Source organism: Zonotrichia albicollis, chromosome 16 (genome assembly GCF_047830755.1).
Source record: "Zonotrichia albicollis isolate bZonAlb1 chromosome 16, bZonAlb1.hap1, whole genome shotgun sequence".
NCBI lineage: Eukaryota > Metazoa > Chordata > Aves > Passeriformes > Passerellidae > Zonotrichia > Zonotrichia albicollis.
Window position 1 is genome coordinate 3,501,366 of NC_133834.1, and position 11,465 is coordinate 3,512,830.

The 11,465-nt window shown below is 52.4% G+C and overlaps 1 long non-coding RNA gene across 2 annotated transcripts; it reads right to left on the reverse strand.

Moving 5' to 3' along the window:
- LOC141731021 (uncharacterized) lies at positions 1–5,866 on the reverse strand. Of its 2 annotated transcripts, none has more exons than XR_012582904.1 (3): positions 4,748–5,866; positions 917–1,080; positions 1–153 (listed from the first exon to the last, which is right to left on the reverse strand). It is a non-coding gene; the product is annotated as an uncharacterized LOC141731021 (long non-coding RNA). The 2 variants fall into 2 exon arrangements; XR_012582905.1 differs by lacking the exon at positions 4,748–5,866 and adding an exon at positions 3,965–4,735.
- Between the last annotated feature and the right edge of the window lie 5,599 nt (positions 5,867–11,465).

An 11,465-nucleotide genomic window follows, 5' to 3' on the forward strand; every position in this document is an offset into this window, starting at 1 on the left:
AGGGATTCCCCCAGGAGCTGCTTCTCCCCATTCCAAAGCCCAGGAACAGAAGCAGGGATGGTCCTTTAGAGGTGACCAAGCTGAAGGGAGCACCTCAGCTCCCAAGAGGATGTGGTGTTCTCCAAGCCATGGGAAGATGCTGCAACCAAACACCTGCTGGCAAAAATCAAGTTTTAGCCTCCTCTCTAAAACCACACAATGAAGAGATCCCCATTTCAGGGGAAAAGGGGTTCCCTTCCAGCTGCTCCTGCTGGAGGTGTGACAGAGCCGTGCTGGGATACCCAAGGAAACTGCTACAGCTTGGAGCTCTACAGTGAACACAGGGAGATGAATCCAGTGGGGTGAACTTCTCTGGGTGCTTTCCCCATCCCCAAGGGCAGTGTTAGACACAAACAATGCTGTCTCCCTCTCCCAAAATGCCCAAGGTGCCCCCTGAGCACGGGCAGGCTGAGCTGCCTCTGCCTGACAAGGGTAGGGGGGTCCCATGGGCTGTGCTCTCCTGGAGTTTTGCTGGGCTCTTCAATTTTTTAAGCTGGCCCTGAATAATTCAGCTCCCACATAGTTGGCTCAAGGTTGGTGAGCTCAGATGCTCCTTGGGTTTCTGCTTGACCCACTTTAACAGCCAGGAAAACCAGCCAGGCATGGTGCTCCTGGTCCCTGTGGCATGAGGGGCATCCCTTACACACAGCCCCAACCTTGAGTCTTTCCCCCACATCCAACAGCCTCCTCCTTCACCCCCACTGCAGATTTTTAGAGGTATTTTCCCTTCTCCTGCCTCTCCCAGCTGTCCCACAGCTCCCAGCACCAGTGGGTGCATCCCAGCAGTGTTTGCAGGATTACAAGGAGGGATTTGCTTGGCTCCATGAGCCAGCCAACACCCTGTGGCCACATCTCTCCTTGCTATGCAGAGCCTCACCTCACTCCCCAGGAGCCTGGATGAGCATTCACTAATCCTGCCGGCAGAATAAGAAGCTGCTGATTCATTTGGCTCGGAGATGCTGGATTAGGACCATCTCCAGAAATGTCCTGTATTGTTGTTTTTCTCCTTGCCCTTCCAGCCGAGTCAGGTTTTATTAATCACTGTTGTTGCAGAGGGGAGAGGAAGGAGAGACCTTTCAGTTGTCGGCACACCAAAAGCCTCAAGCCAAGGTTTTAAACTCTTGGGGACCATGGGAATGGGCTGTCCCTACTGTCCCCATCCCTGTGGGCACAGCCATGAGCCAGGAGCTCCTTAAGCAAGCTGTGCTCACCCTGCCAGGCTGCCCTGGTTATTCTGTGCCCTGTGGGTGTCCCCTCTGCACCAGCTGGGGTGGGTGACACTGAGTGGGGGCAGGAAAATAAATTAAACCTCTGCACCCCCCTTCCCACCCCCAGTGCTCCCAGGAGTGCTGCACATCCCTCTTTTCCACTTCAGGGGAAGAAGAGGCTGCTCTCAAGGCTGCAATCCCCTCTTGGAGAAGCTCCTTTAACAGCCTTGCATCCTTTGCCTCCTTCCCTGGGTTTGCTCCCAGCGCGGCCGAGCGTGTCGTGCCAGCCCAGGAGCATCCTCGACAGAGCAGCTTTGCACCGAGACGCCGGGGATTAATCAGGGATGTTGCCTCTTGGCCAGAGTCACACTCAGGGGATTACTGGGGCCTGCAAGGAGCGGGGAGTAGCCAGGGAATTTGTTCAATGCAAGTGGAGGGGTTTGTCACAATCCGATTGCAGGCAAACAGAAATCCCCAGCGCTGGCAGGGGCTCAGCACTGGAGGCCGTGGGGATTAACTGGTTTTTCCCCGAGCTTTGCAGCGAGGCTGGGGTGGGAGGAGATGCTCTAAGCCCAAAGCTCCGGGCTTAAAACCTCCAGGGAGATGCAGGGGCTGAGCTGAGCATCAGCTTTGGGGCACCCAAGACTTGTCCCAAGGCCAAGAACCAAATTCTTTCACGTGGATGCCCCAATTCTCCTGCAAGGCATTACTCTGCATCCCTCCTGCCCGCAAACGAGCCTGGGAGAGCTGGAGAAACCCTGGGAGGATAGCCATGGCCTTTGCACTCCCCTCGCTCCTCTTTGTTGGAACAGATTTGCATCCATCACTAATTAATCCAAGATGAGCTCCTAATTCAGCTCCTTGATTGCAACTTTGCATAATTGCTGCACGCACAGGCAGAGTGGCAGGACGGGATAAAAAAGGAGACAATCAGTGGTGGGCGTGGAGGAAACAACGCAGGGAAGGGCCGGTCCAGCCCCCTCCCACTCACCGGGCTGTTTACAGACACAGGCTGAGAGAGATTTTTCTCTGGAAGGAGAAAATGGTGAGAGCAGCCCTTGGAGGGGGTGTTTTCCCCGTGCTGTGCTCACGAAGGGCTTCAGCAACAGCCACAAACCCTCAGGCAGTGGGAAAACCAGGAATTCCAGGCCAACCCTTTTTGCTATTCCTTTCATCACTGCTGCTCTCCTCCCCAGGCTCACCTTTCCCCAGGTGTCAGAGCGAACATTCCGCCAAGGCGAGCAGGCAAACAAACACATCCCCTGAGCCTCCAGTACCCAGGTCCATCACACCCTGTGTCTGTAGGGGCTCCTTAACCCCCCAAAACAAACCCCAGGGGCTGCCTCAGGGGAAGCAAACCCACAGCACACGAGGGTGACACGACCCCAGCCCCTGGTGGCACAAAAAGTGGGCACACCCTGTTTTTCCTGCCAGTGATGCCCAAGCCATTCCCAGCAGGCACCCTGAGCATCCTCTGCCACACAGGCCGGACTGTGTGTGCACAAACCAACACTGACACCGGCTCAGGGGTTATTTTTCCTCCTTCCTCCTCCTCTGCTCACATCCCACCCACATCCATCCCCCCCCGGCAGCAAACACCTCCACACAGCCGCAGATGTGAGCGACAGGGCGGCAAACAGCGGCGGGCAGGTCAGCGCGGCGCTCCCCATTCACCCTGCAGAAGAAAAGCGACTTTCAGCTCAGCCTTTTCTCTGCAAAAATGCAGCTCCCAGCCCAGAGGCCCCACGGTGGGGGTTGGAAAGGGGGTTTGGGCAGCCAGGCTGGCCCCACCACCCCTCTTAATCAGCCGGAGCATGCATGAAGCCCTAATGCTGCCGCCAAGATTTGGGCACTATTGACACACACGGAGCATTAAACGCCTTACGGGGGATTTGCATAAGCTCGGGGAGGGAGGAAGAGCTCGGAGAAAAGTGTCGACAATGGGAAAGTAAATGCATTAAAGTGCTTAGGGGGAAAAAAAAATCTGATAAAGGAATAAACCAGTTAAGGGAATATATTACTCATAGCCCCGTTATTCAAATCCTGCCTTATAGGAAATCCTCTTAAAGCGATCACCTGATTGTGTGTTAAACTCCTAATTGAATAATAAAAGAATTATGTATTTCTTCCATAAAGGCACAGAGATGGGAGCCCACGAGGATGCTTGGTGGCAGAGGAGAGGAAGGGAGAGGGGCCTGGGGCAGCAGCAGCATCCAGGAGATGCGGTGGGAGCTGGGAGGGATGGAAAGGGGAAGGTTGCAGTGCCTGGGGGTGGTGGAGAGCTTTGCTGGGATGGGTTTAGGAATGGTGGTGCCTAAGGGAGAAAGACTTGATTGAAACACAGGGAAATGGAAATCCAGGAAAATTGAAATCCAGGGTTCCCCAGCCCCACTGGTGCAAGAGCTGAGAGGAGACACCAAACAGGGCCCCTGCCCTGGAGCTGCTGGAGCCCCCCAGATGCAGGCAAAGGGAATTTTGGGGGGGCTGCAGCAGCTCTGGAGCTGCTGAGGAGCAGAGGGAGGACCATGTGCATCCCCCGGATGCTGCAGGAGCGGCTCAGCCCCTGCTGCCCCCTCCTTTCCCAGCCAGGAGCGAGGCCAAGCCTGCACGGCCTCTCCTGATGCTGCTGCTGCCCTTCCCCCAGCTCCCTGCTATAAATAAGATGCACAAAAAGGAGAGGAAAAAAAAAAAAAGAAAATAAGAAAAGAGCACATCACCTGGCACTCAGGAGGTGAGGGAGAACAGCAGGATTGACACGCACCAAACCCTCAGACTGTGCAAGGAGGGTGGGGGTGGAAAGGGGGGGAGAAACAAAAGAGCTAAAAATAGCCCAGGGAGCTGCTTTCTTCCCGGAGATCATTTTTTTCCCCCAACCCAGCTGTTTCATTTAATAAACAGGATTATTTATTTATTTCTCCTTCTCTCTACTCCACTTTTTTACTTATGTTTTTTATGCCACTTTACCCGTCCTCACATCTCCTTTAAATGCAAGGTAAAAAACCAAAACAAAGCACCCGAAACCAAGGGAAAAAACCCTGAAACCAAGAGAAAAAAACCCCTGAAACCAAGGAAGAAAACCCTGAAACCAACGGCCTTGATGCCTCCAGCCATGTCTTCCGTTGCTACAGCTCTTTATAGGTAATTGAATATCCCAGAGCTGCACCTGCTAATGCAAACTCTGATATCAATAAGTGGCAGCAGTGAGGGCAGAGGCAGCAGCTGAGAAAACAAAGCTCCAGTGCCCAGCAAGCCCCAGCGAAGCTGCCAGAGGGTTTTTATGAGCAGGACTGGGTTGTTGGAGCCAGGCTGAGGGTGGGAGCTGGAAGGGAGCAGGGTTTGCAGGGAGGTGGGTCTGGAGCTCTCCTCAGGGGTCTGACCTGTCCAAGCCAAGCTTGTGCAGGGCAGGGGGGTGAAAAACCTCCCCCAATTCCCAGGGGAGACCCCCGAGCCCTGGAGCAGCTCCAGCCACAGCGAGGAGCTCACAGGTTTGCTCCACTCACATCTCCAGCAGCGCCTGTGCCTCCTCCTCCTCGATCCAGCATCCTCCAGCAGCAGCAGCCAGGGAAATCAGGGATGACAGGAGCAGTTAATTTGAGCCTGCAGAGGCCATCTTCCCGTGCATGTGTTGTTTTGTTTCCAAATAGACTTTGAATAACGAATTTCGGATGGTAAAGAGAAAAAGCTTCGTCCTGACCTCTTGAAATGCAAATTGCCTTTCACCCAGGGAGAGATGAAAGGCTGTTTCCTATCTGAAACGGTAGAAAGGGGTGAGATAACGTCCCCGGCTCTGCCTCCCGGCTTTCATTTCCAAAATTGTTTTCGGGTAAGGAGAGGAGAGATGCTCTGCATGATTTCTCTGTGCTTGGTGGCACAGAGAGCAGGGGAGCAGAGAGCCCTGTGCCCCACGGTGCAGAGAGGGGACACAGAGGGGCTGCATTTCCCTTCCCTGCTCCAGGCTGCAGCCAGCAGCAGAGGCTGTGGTGAAGCCCAGAGCCTTGCCCTCCCCTGCCAGAACTCAAGTTTTGGGCCCAATTCCAAAAGCTGCAGCATTATTTGCTCAGGAAAACACAGCAGAGTAGTGACACAAAGGCAGAGCCACTCTGCTCTGGCCCCAGCACAGTCCCCTCGTCCCAGCATGGATCAAGCTCCAGGCACACACAGCAAACACCAAGCACACTCTGCCTCCCCCAGCAGTTTTGGCTCAGGGGAAGGCAAACACTGATCAGTATTTTCCCCCCTCTCACATTTTGCTGTGGGTCAAGGAGAACCAGTGGTGCCCTCAGCACGCACAGAAGGTGCTGCAGGGCTGCTGAAGAAGTGGAGAAGGATGATTTGGGAGGAAACAAGGGAAGGGGTGTGGATGCACCAAGGGGAAAAGGCTGGGATGCTGCCAGCAGAAGAGGAGGGAGGTTATGGGAGGAAAAGGACTGGGATGCTGCTGGGGAATGTGCAGGCTGGGGTGCTCCCAGGGGAGGAGCAGGAATGCTCCCAGGAGAGGAAAGGGAGAACATGGATGTTCCAGGAAAAGAAGAGTGGGATGGTACCAGAAAAGGGAAGAAAGAACATGGATGCTCTGGGGACAGAGGGCTGGGATGGTCCCAAGGAAGGGACAGGGACCCTCTGTGGCCCCAGGCCCCTGCAGCTCCATCCAGAGCAGAGCACAGCCCCCCGTGCTGGCCCCCAGAAACCTCCCCTTAACCAGCCACAGGCCCAGGCTCCTGGCCCATCCCTCTGCCTGCCCTTCTCAGATAAAATAAATTATCAGCCCCGATCTGGAGCTGCTGAGGAGCAGTGGCTGATGGTGTCACCAGCCTCCCTCAAGCAGGGAGGAGGGGACAGCAGTGGCAAGGGAGATGCTGAGGAGTTGGCACACCAGGCTGGCACCCAAAAGTGAATATGTACCCATGGTGTGGCCAAGGTGGATCTCATCACAAGGACAAAGAGCATCCCTGCCCCTGCATCAGTCAGTGCTCCCCAGCTCCAGACTACACTTGTGGAGAAACAAGTCTCTCCTTTGCTCCTGCAAAACAGCATCCAGAAAATCAAAATACTGCCAAACCCTCTAGCTTACCTTATGGATTTACCCAGATACAGCAATCTCCAAATCCTTCATTATAACCTATAACTTAGCAGAACTCTCTGCTAAAATCCCCAACCCAAAATATAACCCAGTGCTGGAGGAGCCAGCATCAGCTGTCCTCAGCTCCAGCAAGCTGGGCACAATGCCCTCAATTAGCTCATAGTTCATTAATTAGCCAAAAAAGCCTCTGCCAAGGGCCTGTCTGAGACTGGTATGGGTTGGATGTGCCACGGGAGAGGTGAATGCTCAGGGAGCAGCTGAGTGTGGGTGCTGCAGAGCTGCTCCCAAGCCTGGCCAGGATCAGTGGTGCTGGTGCTCACCTCTGGCTCCAGCTCCTCCTTTCTGCCCACTGGCTCTAAAAATGAGTGATGCTGCATCCACCTTGCACAGCAGCCAGGCCAGGGGCAGTGTGAGCTGCTCTGCTGGTGTCTCACTCCTTCCTCTGCTCCCAGCAGTGTGTTCAGCTCAGCCACAGCCCAAGTGGGGCTGTTCACACCAGGATTGTGTTCCTGCTCAGTTGTTTCATCTTGGACTCAAGCCCTGCATAATGAAAGGTGTCAGGGCCTGACCACTGGGCAGATCATCACAGCTAAAGCCAAAAGCCAACCCAGCACTAAGAGAAAACAAGGAGGAACAGAGGCACGAGTCCGTGTTTACCCTTGTATTAAGATAAATAATTGGATGTGGGCTTTCTCACTCCCTTCCCTGGAAACTCATGCTCAGTGGGCCAAACCAGCAGACAGAAATGAAACTGCTGTCCTGAAAGCAACCACAGCTGCCTATTTCAGGGCTGGGTGTGACCCACTGTTTACAATTTCCCCCTTGCTTACTGGAGAATATTCTGTTTTGCTCCCCTAGGGCAGGAGCAGAGGGGCTGCTGGACCTGCCAAAGCATCAGTGGGGCTGGATGGTTTTATCCACGTGGGACACAGGGGACAGAGGAACTGTTGGCATCACCACAGCAGATGGAAGTCACTGCCACTGCCTGAATCCAGCTCAGATCTTCAGTTTGCTCCAGGCAGGAGACAGGGAAACATCACCAGCAGCGAGTGAACACTTTAGAGACACTCATCAGAGCCAGCAGAGCCGATTTTGCCTGGGGCAAAGGGAGGCACAAAGCAGCAGCGACAGGGCAGCATTGCCCTCCAGAGCTGGATCAGGGAGGCGGCGCCTGCAGCTCCTCAGCCAAGGCCTCACCATGAAACAACACAGGAGAACAGGGAGAGCCTCACCCGCATCTCATCCTGCGTGCTCCAACACTGCACAACAGCAGAAAGGCTTTGGCTCCTCTTGCCCACCCCGATCAAAGCTCTCGTCGCTGCTTTGCAGGAAGGATTCAGAAGCAGGAGCTGCCTCCTCTCCCACCTGCAAGAGCTTGCTCCACATCTTCCTCCAGGGCTTGAATGAGAGAAGCAACAAGCCTGGAGCGACAGCACAGGGAGTGGGCTGGGTATGAAAGCACTGCTTGAGATGCATCCCGTGAAAAAAAAAGGAATAAAGGCACTTATCAAACTCACCTGAGCAGCATGAGAAAAATACACAAATGCAATCCTGGGAAGAGAAGCTTTAAAGAGGAACAAGAGGGAAAATTACATTTGCAAGCAAAATGTGCCAGGAAAAACTCAGCTTTTTCTTTCCCCACTCCCTGCAAAGCCCAAGCTGACAGTGTCTGTGCAGAGCAGCTACAAAGCACTGCTGAGACTGAGGGCTCAGAACTGCTGCTGTTCTGTTTGGGCCACGTAGCCTTACCCTGATCTTATCCGGCCCCATCTCCAAGTAGCAAACAAAAGGAAGAAGACACAGAATACTTATCACAACACAGATTTAATTTCTTAGGCAGTTATAAAATTACAAAGAGCGACGGGCTAGCAGTGAGAGCCAGACACTTGGTGAGGTGGAATGTTAGACAGATTTTTCCACTTATCGACACAGATACCAAACAGTCAGTGAGCACTGCAGGATGCAGGGATTTCTCCAGGTAAGGAAGCAAATGCAAGAGCAAATAGATCCAGGCAGACCTAGGGCTGAGTCAACACCCCACAGAAACCCAGAGCTACAGGTCTGGGGAGAACTCCCCACTCCTGAGCTGGGCACATGCAGGGTCCCTGCAGCCACATGGCCAAAGCCACAGCACTGACACCTGTAAGGAGCACAAGGGCAGCTGTTTGCAAGCCAGAGTTACAACTTCTTGCCCGTTATTTTCAAAGCAGTGTAAGATGAGATTTGCCAGTCAGAAGAGCATTAAAATGAAGGCATGTCATGATTAGAAAAATAGGAATTTGCTGAATTCCTTTGGTTGTACAACTGGAATCTGAAAGGATTTATTTACAGTCAGAGCCATGCTTTCTTCATTGCAAGCCTTTCAGAGGCCAGCAGATTCCAGGGAAAGAAAGGCCTGCTCTCCACATGTGGAGAAGACACTCGGGCCTTGCTCTCAGATATTAACAGGTTAAATAAAGTTGACTGTTAGCCAGGACAGCTGGAGCACAGAATAAAACTTCCCAAACCTCTGCAGTGATTAATCCCCACCAACGCTTTGGACAAAGACTCCTGTCGCTCTGCAAACAGCACTGGAGCATCTGCACACACCAGTGGGATACTGAACAGCTCAGCAACCCACAGGGAAAGAAATCCTACTGTCCTACTGCATGCTGCTTGGTGCTAATGCCATTATTGGAGCCAAGAAAGCACAGCATGGGATGTAACAGAAAGTGCTGAGCTCGGGCTCAGCGCTCACCCAGCCCAGGCTCCTCTGCTCACTCCTCCCTTTTCACTGTTCCACACGGGTCAGACCAAGTTCCCTCTGTGCAGACACCTGTCACTGCATTAAAGGTCTTCTCAGGTATTTATTTGCATTCAGGCAGACTTGAAAAGCCACCATCTCTGCAGAACACAGCCAAGAAACTCGCTGTGCAGGACCCAGAGCAGCAAGGTACAAGCACACACCTGATCCCAGAGGGAGCACTCGCTCGTGCCAACGTCTTGTTCAACAGGGCACCAGAACAAACAGCTTTTACCAACCTCTTGATGCTTTCTACTTCCTCCTCCTCCTCTGCCAGGCCCTGCCTTTTAACTGCTAGATTGGTATCTATCGGTTGTATTTTGGAAACAGTGACATAAGAAGAGACCAGGGCAGATAAAAGCTTTCTGCCTCAGAACTTGAATACAGAGCAAACAGACAGATGTCGAGACAGCAGCGAGGACCTGCACTCGCTGCCCATTTGCACATCAAGAGAAACAGCTCCTTCCCCACGGTACTCACTGGGAACTCATCCCACTGCAAGCTAAGACCTGAGTTTAGGATTCCAAGTTTTTCAGTGTTCCCCCCTCCCCAGCTTTGGTTGTTGCAGTTCTCTGCCTCAACCCTCCACTGAGTGAAAAGCTATCGAGAGGTGCAGCCCATATGGAGAGAGAGAGAGGCAGGCTGTACAGAACAAACACTGTCCTTCCAAGGAAGGTCAGTCTGCACGGAGAGGGACTGCAAGGTGTTCCCACATCCTGTGACCAGGAGCTTGTGGCCACAGCACAGGGCTCGAGCCTCCTTGGCTTGCCCTGGGTCTGTCAGAGCATCACAACAGAAATGTTTAGACACCACCTGATTCACAGAGAACAGTGCAATCACATGCTCCACACTCAGGAGAGGATGCAGCTGCAAACAGCATTTCTTGTTATGTTTAAAGAAAAAAAAATAGAAATACATCTTTGTGTCACTGGGATAAACCCCCAACCTGAAAGGCTTCTAGCTTTGGTAGCACACCACACCAGGGTGGTTACTGAGGGCCTAAGGCCATCACAGGGAAATTACATCACTCATGTTTTATCTGAGAAAAAGTTTATATCCTCATGCAATTAAACTACTGTCACCACTCTTAAATACACAGCCAGTGGGGACCAGAAATGACCTGCTCCACCCTACTAGCTGCTCACTAGCCTCAGAACATTAATATTTTTGCTCTACAAAAAGATTTTCTCAGTTACAACAGCAAGAAGATACTTTTAACTGGCTTTCAGCTTCTATTTAAGAGTGAACCAAGTAGGGCACAGCAATTCCACAGTGTGTGGCTCAGGAGCAGGAACACACTACAGCACATGGAAGACACAAACACAGTGAATATGGGATCTCCTACTCACCCGTGGAAAATAAGGTATGGAAATTAAGAAGAGGATAAAATTAGTACAATAAATGATCTCCATTTTTAACAGTAAAGTTAGTAATTACATTTAGGGGTGTAACATGGCCTTTGCCACACTCAGGAGTTGTAAAACTTGTGTGCTTAGCAGACCTGTGTTGCTGGTGCATGTTTACTGCTAACTGTGCTTGTGGAGTCTAGGCCAAACCTCCAAGGATGTTATCAGGAATGTGAACCAGCTTCAGTCTGGAATGAGAAGACATCTCCTGGGTGGTTCAGTTTGCCAGCAAAGCTCACTGAGCTTGTATTTACTTCAAGACTTGTGTTTCACTCTGCAGCTTGGAACGTCACAGCAAAGCTGAGAGCAGTAAAGCAGAATAGAAATAAATAACTGCAGACCATAGAATTGAGTTGTCAGCCAGACCTTAAAGTCAAGAGACTGAGTGAGGCTTCAGCATGACTCAGGGGTTTGCTGGGATCCTGCTGGGTTCTGGAGAGGACACCACAAGCCACTCCAACCACCTACTTAGGACAGTCAAGGGTTTGCAGTGAATAAACAAGCCTGATCCCTTCTCTCCCACACACACTTGTGTACAAACACCTTCCACGGACAGGGACTCACTGCAGCCTCCCTGACAGAGCCCTCCTGGCAGGGGCTGCCTCCTTCTTTGTCCTTGTAGAGGCAGGGGAAGCCCATCTGCCCACACAGGGCTCTGGGGACAGAGCCCACTGCCTGCTGCTGCTCCAGGGAAGACTTGCTCATGTTCCAACCCTAAAAGAACATCACTGCCTGGTGTGGTAGGGAGTTCACACATAGCTGGAGCACTCAGCCTCTGTCCTCCTCTTAAGAGCTGCAATTTCCTTGCCTCTCTTGATATTTACTTCTCTGCAAGCAGTCAGTAGAGGGAAAGGAAACAACCCACATTGCTACACAGAAGGCAAAGCAGGCTTGTTTTGGCAAAGGGAAGTAACACTCACCAAGTACTTCACTAATCACTTGCTCAATAA